Raw genomic sequence first — 9,723 nt, 5'->3', positions numbered from 1 at the left:
GTGCAGAACACGTGAAGAAACGGACCGGGTATTTAAAGGTCGTTTGATCATGGTGTGGGATCCTGAATTTCTCCTCAAGTGAAAACAGACGCACGCTTGTGCATCCGCGCAGCTGGCTGAATACAATGGTTATTTGTACCTGATAAACCTTTGATTTGACAAACGCGCTTGCGGGATGAGGTGGCCGAGGGGTTAAGGGGACGGGTTCTAATCCATTGAGCTCTCCGTGCGTGGGTTCGAAACCCATCATTGTCGATTTTCCATCCTGCTTTCTCCCAGTGGGACTCATTTTCCCAAAGTATCTGCAATCACTGATGTGACAATCCAGTCCAAGTTGTGAGGCCGGATTGCATCGAGTTGTGTTGGAAGCGCGAGAATTAAAATTCAGTCTTGTTCCGATTGAGATGCATTGATCGGGTAGTGAGGTCGGAACCACTCTGTCTATTGGGTAGTGTCAAAGCCAAGCGACATTTCATTGTTCGAGAGAATGAGGAGTTTAGGGAATCAGGATATTTACCCGGCAAAAATCTGCTGGAGGAGGGAATGAGGGGAGTCCAAAAATGTATTCAGAACCTTAATGTATCGGCGGCAATGCAGATTCACCAGAATGATACAGACATAGAAGGTTTCAATTACGAGAACAGATTAGAATTATAGAATCATAGAATGGTTCCAGCACAGGGTGCGGCCATTCCGCCCACCGTGTCCATGTCAGTCGCCCAGAGCTGGAAAATCTCAGCAGACCTGGCAGCATCTGTGGAGCGGCCGAGTTATCCAACATTGTCTATTTCTGTTGCAGCATTTTATGAAGAATCTCCATAGCGGCCTTGCCTTTGTGCTCGGGGTTTCTATTTATTTATTTCGTTCTGTATAAATTTAGAGTACCCAATTATCTTTATTCTCCAATTAAGGGCCAATTTAGCGTGGCCAATCCACGTACCTTGCACATCTTTGGGTTGCGGGGGTGAAACCCACGCACACATGGGAAGAATGAGCAAACTCCAGGCGGGCAGTGACCCAGGGCCGGGATGACGCTTCTATTTATAAAGACTGGTCCCGTATGGGCACTAAGGGCAATTTATCCAATCCACCTAATGCACGTCTTTGAACTGTGGGAGGAATCCGGAGCACCCGGAGGAAACCCACGCAGACACGGGCAGACGGTGCAGACTCCGCACAGGCAGTGAATCGAACCTGGTACCATGGCACTGTGAAGCCACTTGTGCTACCGTGCTTTGTGCCAGGTACATTATTGCAGCGAATATATCAGTGGAGAACAAGTAAAGAAATGAAAACGACATTTTTTAAAAACCGCACGCTTGTGCACCCAGGTAACTGGCTGAATGCAATGGTTGTATGCAACCCCGATAAACCTTTGATTTATTTGCTGAACAAGAATTTCCCCATCTCCGCCTTAAAAATAATCAATGTCCCGCTTCCGCGGCCTTCTGTGGCAGAGTTCCAAATTCGCACAACTCTCTGAGAGGGAGAAATCTCCTCATCTCCGTCCGAAAAAGAGCGACGTCCTTGTTTTGAACTGCCCAGTTGTTCTAGTCTCTCCCACGAGCAGTAAGATTGAACCAACTGTTTGGACAGCACGGTAGCACAATGGTCAGCACAGTTGGTTCAATATTCTCAGATAATAATATGGACGCGGCCAACTGGGAGGTAGAGTCACATGCTCTACTGACTGAGCTATCCGAGTCTCCGCATGTTCGATTAAACTGCATAAAAATATAAACTGAGCGGGTCAATCTGAAATATCCGCAAACATTTACCAGCATTGTGGCTTTGAACGGAGTCATTTCGGGAATATTTCCACAGAGAGAAATTCCTGGAACCAGCGGCAGAAAATCCTCCGGAGCCTGACGTGATTTGAACATGTAATTTCCTGAGCTGGAGTCAGACGCGCTACCGTTGCGCCACAAGCCCAAGTGCAAACCATTACCGGTTTCTCCTCATAGATTTATGTTTTATTTATACCCAACTGTGCGAAAGAAACGCAAAGAAGTTCGATTGAGGGATATTAAAGGGCCCTGAAGTAAAGCAGCTGTCCCACGTGGTTAAGGGGATGCACAATAATCCATTGTGCTCTGTACACGTGGCTTCAAATCCAATCCTGGCCTGTAACGTGTCTGTTGTGTCTCTGTTTGGTCCCCTCATGGGGGTTGTGGTCCACTGTAATAGGAGATGTAAGGTAGGGCCTGCACTACAGGTTCGCCGGTAGCTCCTGCCTGCTGGCTCCGCCCAGTGAGAACTGTATAAATATGCATGCCCTCCAGTGCCCTGCCATTTCGCCAGCTGCAGCAGGAGGCCTCGCATCTGACTGTAATAAAGCCACAGTTGTACACAACTTTAGTCTTTGTGCAATTGATCGTGCATCAAAGATGAAGTATAAATGCTGTTATTTTTAACTTTTGTTTGAGGGCTGGCGCGGGGGGCGGGCGGGGGGCGGGTTGATAGTCGAACACTGCCCACATTGAAACCACGTTAAAAAACGATAAATACTTATTTCATTCCCCGCTGTATTTGCGTCTAAGTGAGAAACTTTCTCTTCCTCAGTTTGAAACTCACGAAGAGGCGCAAAAATTCCCAATTTATTATTGCGATGGCCGTGAATCTAACCCGGGTCAATTGCTTCGAAGGCAGCTATGCTCACCACTATACCACCATCGCTCACTGATCAGAGACGTGTCCTTTTGGTTCTTTAGATCAGTTTGATTAACTGTTTCGTTACAAATACTTACTTTGCGTAAGTTATTTCACTCCAATTTAAAATGCTCCTGAATGAAAGTGTCCGTGTCGCACGGCTCCGGTTCAGCCAGGAGATGGCACCAGTCCACAATAAATCTACATTCTATGTGTCATTACACAGGACACTTACTCTGGCCTGAGACCTTAACTTGTCCTTGTGTCCTGATGCTGCCATTTTCACCCTGTTTAATAATCATAGAATGCCTCCAGTGCAGAAGGAGGCCATTCGTCCCATGGAACCGGTACCGACCCTCGGAAAGAGCACCAGATTTCGGCCGAAACGCACCTAAACTTTCGAATACGTCAGGATGGTCGAGCGCAGGTCGCAGTCTCCTCTGGAGGTCAGGGCCCGAATCCCACTCCTGAAATTGACTTTTCCTCCGCGAGGCACCATCCAAACCTGGAACCCCTCCCTAACAGCACTGTGTGTGTACATACACCATATGGACTTGCAGCGGTTCCAGAATCCCCTCACCGCCCATTCTCACTGTCAATTAATGATAGATTGTAAATGTTTGGCCGAATCAGCGACAATCAAAGCCAGAGCCCTTGTGATTAGCTGAACATCCTCAGACTCTGTAGCTTCGTCCGGTAAAGTGTCTGTTCCCTAAAGAAAAATCTGGACTCAAATCCCAGCCCAGCCTTATTCCGTTTGACCACCTGTGCGATTGAGAACTTCCTCCACAACAGGGGGAAATGTGTTGGATTTCTAGTCGGAAAATATGCCTTTTGCAGGTTTCAATTCAGTAGAATATCTACAGAGATTGTAACGCAAGTACTGATTTTAGCTGCCATCATCCAGTTGTTAAATCTTTCCATTGGAAACCCACTGGATTTTCCCCTTTGACTTGAGTCCTGCTCCCAGAGGATCAGTTCAGTATTTTCAACAATATTATATTTTGAATGCTCTGTGTCCAGAGAATTGTGACGCTGAAATTGCTCACACTTCTCTGCATTGTTATCTACTCTGCAGGTATTGACTACACCGTCTAATGGAGACATGCTCGCAGGGCTGTGAGAGAGGCTTTCTGTCAGGCGTGAGGCCTCTTTTGGTCCATCAACAGCAACCGGATGCCTGCAGAGAAACTCGGAATACCGAGCCCCTCTTCCCAGGATGGACTTAATCAGGGACAAGATGTTGTTTGAAGAGTGAATCAAAGGTCTGAAGAATTGGTCTGAGATTCCTGGCGTTTTGTGAAGAGAACAAGATGGTGGAGCAATGTGACAATAGCAGGATACGAGTTTGGGATATTATCCAGTTTGTGCTGGGGGGCTGCGGGAAGGACGTTGTCTTGTCTGCCCACCCAAGCTGAATGTTGGGATTGAGGTGGTGATCAGATTCCGAGAGGAGGGTGAAATCCTTTCACTGAGTTTCAAGCTCACAGTTCGGTTGAGTGTCTTGAGTTATAGGAAGATACAGACGGGATGGTCAAATGGGCAGAAAAGTGGCTGATGGAATTTAACGCTGAAAAATTAGATGTGATCATTTGGTAGGGGGTTTTCGCAGTAACTTCATTGGAGTGTTAATATAATCCTATTTGTGACAATAAAGAATATTATATTATTATTATAGGATTAATGTTAATGGCCCGACACTGGGAAGTCCTCAGGAACAAAGGGACCTTGGAGTGTTTGTCCAGAGATCTCTGAAGGCAGAAGGACAGGTTAATAGGGTGGTGGAAAAGGCATTTGAGATATTTGTCTTTCTCAATCGGGGCATGGATTACAAAAGCAGAGAGGTCATGGTGGAGTTGTATAGAATGTTGGGGAGGTCACAGCTGGAGTACCGTGTGCAATTCTGGTCACCACATTATAGGAAATATGTGAGTGCACTGGATGGGGTGCAGAGGTGATTCAGCAGGATGTTGCTTGGGATGGAACATTTAGGATATGAAGAGAGGTTGGATAGGCTTGTTTTCTCTCTCACGCAGGAACAGAGATGACTGAGGGATGATCTCATCGAGGTGTACAAGATTATGATAGGTATAGACAGGGCGGATAAGGAGCACCTGTTCCCCTCAGTCACAAGGGGACACTATTGTTCTGTGATTCTGTTACAGATCAGATCTTGGAGGTATCGCTGCTGTATTCCCAGGAGGCGGCGGTCTGATTCGGAGAGCAAAAGCTTACATCGAGGACGGGGTTCTCAATAAGAACAAACTGGAGGTGTGGGATGTTAGAATCTGCTCAGCACTGATTCATTTTTATTCATTGTTGTGTCCTAGAATAAACACGTGGATTGTAGCGGTCCATTCAAAACAAAAATAGAATTCGGAAGTTTCTGGCCAGTAACTTCACCATGTCCACGTTACATCACTCAGCATCCTCAGCTGCATCACATCTGGTCCACGTTTCCTCAGCAGAGAGCAGTTTCACAGCAGAGAGTACATTTCCACTGGAGAAATCGCAGTTTCTCAGCAGAGCGCACAGTTCACGGCAGAGAACACAGTAACACAACAGAGAGCACAGTTTCACAGCAGAGAACACAGTAACACAGCAGAGAGCACATATTCGCAGCAGAGAACACAGTACCACAGCAGAGAGCACAGTTTCACAGCAGAGAACACAGTACCACAGCAGAGAACACAGTACCACAGCAGAGAGCACAGTTTCACAGCAGAGAACACAGTACCACAGCAGAGAACACAGTAACACAGCAGAGAGCACAATTTCGCAGCAGAGAACACAGTACCACAGCAGAGAGCACAGTTTCACAGCAGAGAACACAGTCCCACAGCAGAGAACACAGTCCTACAGCAGAGAGCACAGTTTCACAGCAGAGAACACAGTAACACAGCAGAGAACACAGTATCACAGCAGAGAGCACAGTTTCACAGGAGAGGTCTCTCTCTGATACAGTCTGTGAGTTCGCCCTCAATGCTCTCACCTTCTGACCTATTGCTCACGTGCACACTCCCATGGTGTTGAAGTGTTTCCCATCAGTCCGTTCAGAACAATCCTTCAGCTGATATGTTGGAAATGTAATTTGCTAACAGAGACTATATTTCCAACACTTCACATCTGGCTGCACATCTGGACCAATGCACAAAGACGACCTTCTTCCGTTAGTTATTGGGGATATTAAACATCCATGAGGTGGTTTGGTGAAGTCAGGTCATATGGCGAGTTGGCCGAGAGGTGATGGCGATGCGCTGCTAATCCATTGTGCTTTGCATCTGCGGGTCTGAATCCATCCTCGTCGATGATCCATTTCCTGCGTCTCCGCGTTGGGCCACTTATTGAGGGTGACCTGATGATTCATTCAGTGTATCCGGAACTAGGATGGAGTTTAGATTCGGAGTTCAACAGGCCTGAGGAGTGAATCTTCTTGCACCAATCTCGATACCGATATTCCGAATCCTCTGTCTGATAATCGATTTAAATCACGACACCAGCTTTGGGCAGGAGTTTGGCACCATGAAAACTTGCGGCTTCAGAAGCTCCAAAACAGACGCCAGCTTCATCTGGGGCACTGCTGGCAGATTTTGTCTTTCCAGAACCGGACGCCCAGCCGTGAAAACAAGTTCATCAGAGGATCTCATTACACTGTAAGACGGAAGAGCAGAAGTGGCCCATTGGGCCCATCCTGTCTGCTCCACCATTCAAAGAGGTTATGATTGACCTGATATAATCTTCAAACCCACTTTCCCGCCTTATCCCCATAACCCTTGATTCCCTTACTGATTTAATCTTGCACATATTAACTTCCCCAGCCTCGACAAGTATTCGCTGAGAAACAATGTTTCCACAGATACACTATACTCTGAGAGAACAAATTACTCATCATTTCTGATTTAATTGGGCGGCCCCTTACTCTGAGATCATTCCCTCTGGTCCTAGACTCTCCCACATGGAGAAACAACCTCTCAGCATCCACCCTGTCAACGCCCCTGAAAATCAATTGAATCAGTGAATTTGAATGGTGAGCTTTATTCCCTTTCCCAAAGAGTATTTCAGGCCTCTGGATTCCCAATCCAGTGAGATAATCTTTCATCCCTCTGAACAAAAAACAGTTGATTCAGCTCATTATTAAACATCTTGGGCCAGTGGGCCGATGAATGGCAGATGGAGTTTAATTTGGATAAATGTGAGGTGATGTATTTTGGTAGCTCAAATCAGGGATTGACCTAATCAGTTACTAGTAGGGAGTTGGGGAGAATTACAGAACAAACAGATCTAGGAGTACAGGTTCACAGCTCCTTGAAGGTGGTGTCGCAGGTGGATAGGGTGGTGAAGAAGGCATTCGGAATGCGAGGTTTTAAGCTCAAAATGTTGAATACAAGAGTAGGGACGTCTTGTTCAAGTTGCACAAGAAATTGGTAAGAGCACACGTGGAATATTGTGTTTAGTTCTGGTCACCCTATTTTCCGAAGGATATTGTTAAACTAGAAAGAGTGCAGAAGTGGTTTACAAGGGTGCTACCAGGACTTGATGGTCTGAGTGAAAGGTAGAGGCTGGATAGGCTGGCACTTTTTTTCCTGGAGCGTAGGAGGCTTATGGATGATGTCATAGAGGTCTATGAAATAATGAGGAGCATAAATAAGGTAATGAGGAGCATCTGGAACGGGCTGCCAGAGGCAGTGGTAGAGGCGGGTATCATTTTATCTTTTAAAAATCAGTTCGACAGTTATATGGGCAGGGTGGGTATAGAGGGATATGGGCCAAATGCGGACAAGTGGGACTAGCTTAGTGAAAGAAACTGGGCGGCATTGACAAGCTGGGCCGAAGGGCTTTTTCCATGCTGCCAACATCTATGACTCTATGACTCTGTCTGTCTTCCTGACGACATTAGAATTTCCTCTGCAGAATTGTAGTGAACCGATTGATACACAGTATTTTATTCTATACTTTATCCAAGTCAAACAGATACTGTGGATTCATCAGGGGATAAACAAAATACTAGGATGAGAGCGAATTGAATGAAAACACTTAGAAGGAATTATATTCCATAAAACGCCCTGCAATGCTTGGATGGAAAGGTGGAACTATGAGCTGAGGAGGGAAAACTCGGCTGTCAGCAAGTTCCACCGGATTTCTGTATAAACGACCGCGACAGGACTCGAACCTGCAATCTTCTGATATCATCATTCGATTCATCGAAGTCAGACGCCTTATCCATTAGGCCACGCGGCCACCCCCAGTGACGTGCGAGCCAATGTTTATCCCATGTGAATACATACTGTGATCATATCTGTTTTCGTGGAAACCAGTAAAATGCAGAAGGAGGCTATTCGGCCCATCGAGTCTGCACTGACCCTCCATTCCTGCACCCCACTCATGAGAGGAGTGGGACGGATTTCAGGGGTTGGAATGGGGGTCAGAGTTGCTCCATCGGACCCAATATTCCAGTAGAGGGCAGGTGCGTGAGCTTTCGGAGGGTCAGTACATACTCGTTGTGCCGAATGGTCTTCATTTGCACAATAGGGATTCTCTGATTCTATGACAGCAGCGGGTTTAGGTGGCGAAGCCCTTGTGCCATACTGCCCACTCCTGACACCATGGAGAAATTCTGATCTCTCAAGGACGTGTAACAAAAAATAATCTATTTACTTTTGAGCAGCTGCTCCAGGCTTGTGCTCTGAGCGCGATCCGGGGAGAACACCTGATCATTTTAGATGCGGAACACGTAATCACGTGACCATTCGGTCTGCACAGGCCTCCTTCTGTGCTGCCAGTTTCTGTGATTGAATTGCTTTAATTTGGAGCTGGACTGGGAAGTTCGGTGCTGTTCCATGTAAAGCAAAAATGAACTTCTCGGATATTTCCAAAGTAACTTATTTTCTTCCGCAAACAAATGAATCAATGGAATTGTGCGTTTCGGGAACTTGGATTTTCGAGTCTCTCAAGGCTTCTCTCCAAATCCAATGGTCATTTGTAAGGTAGATTCAACCGCTCCTCACATAAACACCGGGGCACCGTTCATCGCAGGAATGCAAGACCTTCCTGGAGTGATTCCTGGCCGGTTTTATAATGTTTTGTATGTTTTATAATGTTTAATGAATGACCTATTGAACCGAGCTGCTATGGTCGAGTGGTTAAGGTGTTGGACTTCCCCAGCAGGTTCGAGCCCTGCTCCCAGCGACTGTGGCCGAAGAATTAATCGGAATTTTAGTAAACGGTTTGACACAAGGTTCGCTGCTTAGCAAATTATAATCTCCTCAGGAAGAGGGATAATAATAATTCTGACAGCAGCCCGGCTAGCTCAGTCGGTAGAGCATCGGACATTTAATCCCACGGTCGTGGATTCAAGCTTCATATTGTTTTCAAGCCCCATATTGGGCGCTTCCATCTGAGAATGTTGAGCTGACCGAACTGTTTTGATAACAGGAAAACAAGGTTCTGTCCCGGGACTGGGAATCTAGAGGCCTGAACTAATCTTTCATGACAAGATTTGATAAATCTGGAATTGAAATTTCGTCTCAGTAATGGCGGAGAAAGGTTCTGATTCAGACGGATCACATTTCCACAACTGGGAACATATTTACACAACAGGGAATGATTTGACCCAACCACAGTGAAGATCTGTCAACGGCACAGTCACGGTTGCAGGACAGAGAGAACAGGTACACAGCAGAGAGCACAATTATACTGCAGCGAGCGCAGTTACTCAGCAGAGAGCTCAGTTACACAGCAGAGAGTTCAGTTACGCAGCAGAGAGCACAATTATACAGCAGACAGCTCAGTTACACAGCAGAAAGCTCAGTTACACAGCAGAGAGCACAGTTACACAGCAGAGAGCACAGTTACGCAGCAGAGAGCTCAGTTACACAGCAGAGAGCACAGTTACACAGCAGAGAGCACAGTTACACAGCAGAGAGCACGGTTATACAGCAGAGAGCTCAGTTACACAGCAGAGAGGACGGTTACACAGCAGAGAGCAGAGTTACACAGCAGAGAGCACTGTTACACAGCAGAGAGCTCAGTTACACAGCAGACAGAACAGTTACACAGCAGACAGCACAGTTACTC

General features: G+C 46.5%; 1 non-coding gene across 1 annotated transcript; it reads right to left on the bottom strand.

The window, feature by feature from the left end:
- Nucleotides 1-7,798: 7,798 nt before the first annotated feature.
- Nucleotides 7,799-7,887, bottom strand: trnar-ucg (transfer RNA arginine (anticodon UCG)). The gene is given in 2 exon segments: nt 7,799-7,834; nt 7,851-7,887. It is a non-coding gene; the product is annotated as a tRNA-Arg (tRNA).
- Between the last annotated feature and the right edge of the window lie 1,836 nt (nt 7,888-9,723).

This window comes from Scyliorhinus torazame, chromosome 24 (genome assembly GCF_047496885.1).
Source record: "Scyliorhinus torazame isolate Kashiwa2021f chromosome 24, sScyTor2.1, whole genome shotgun sequence".
In the NCBI taxonomy this organism is placed as follows: Eukaryota; Metazoa; Chordata; class Chondrichthyes; order Carcharhiniformes; family Scyliorhinidae; genus Scyliorhinus; species Scyliorhinus torazame.
Note: the sequence above shows the minus strand (reverse complement) of the source record. Positions and strands in the feature narration are given on the sequence as shown.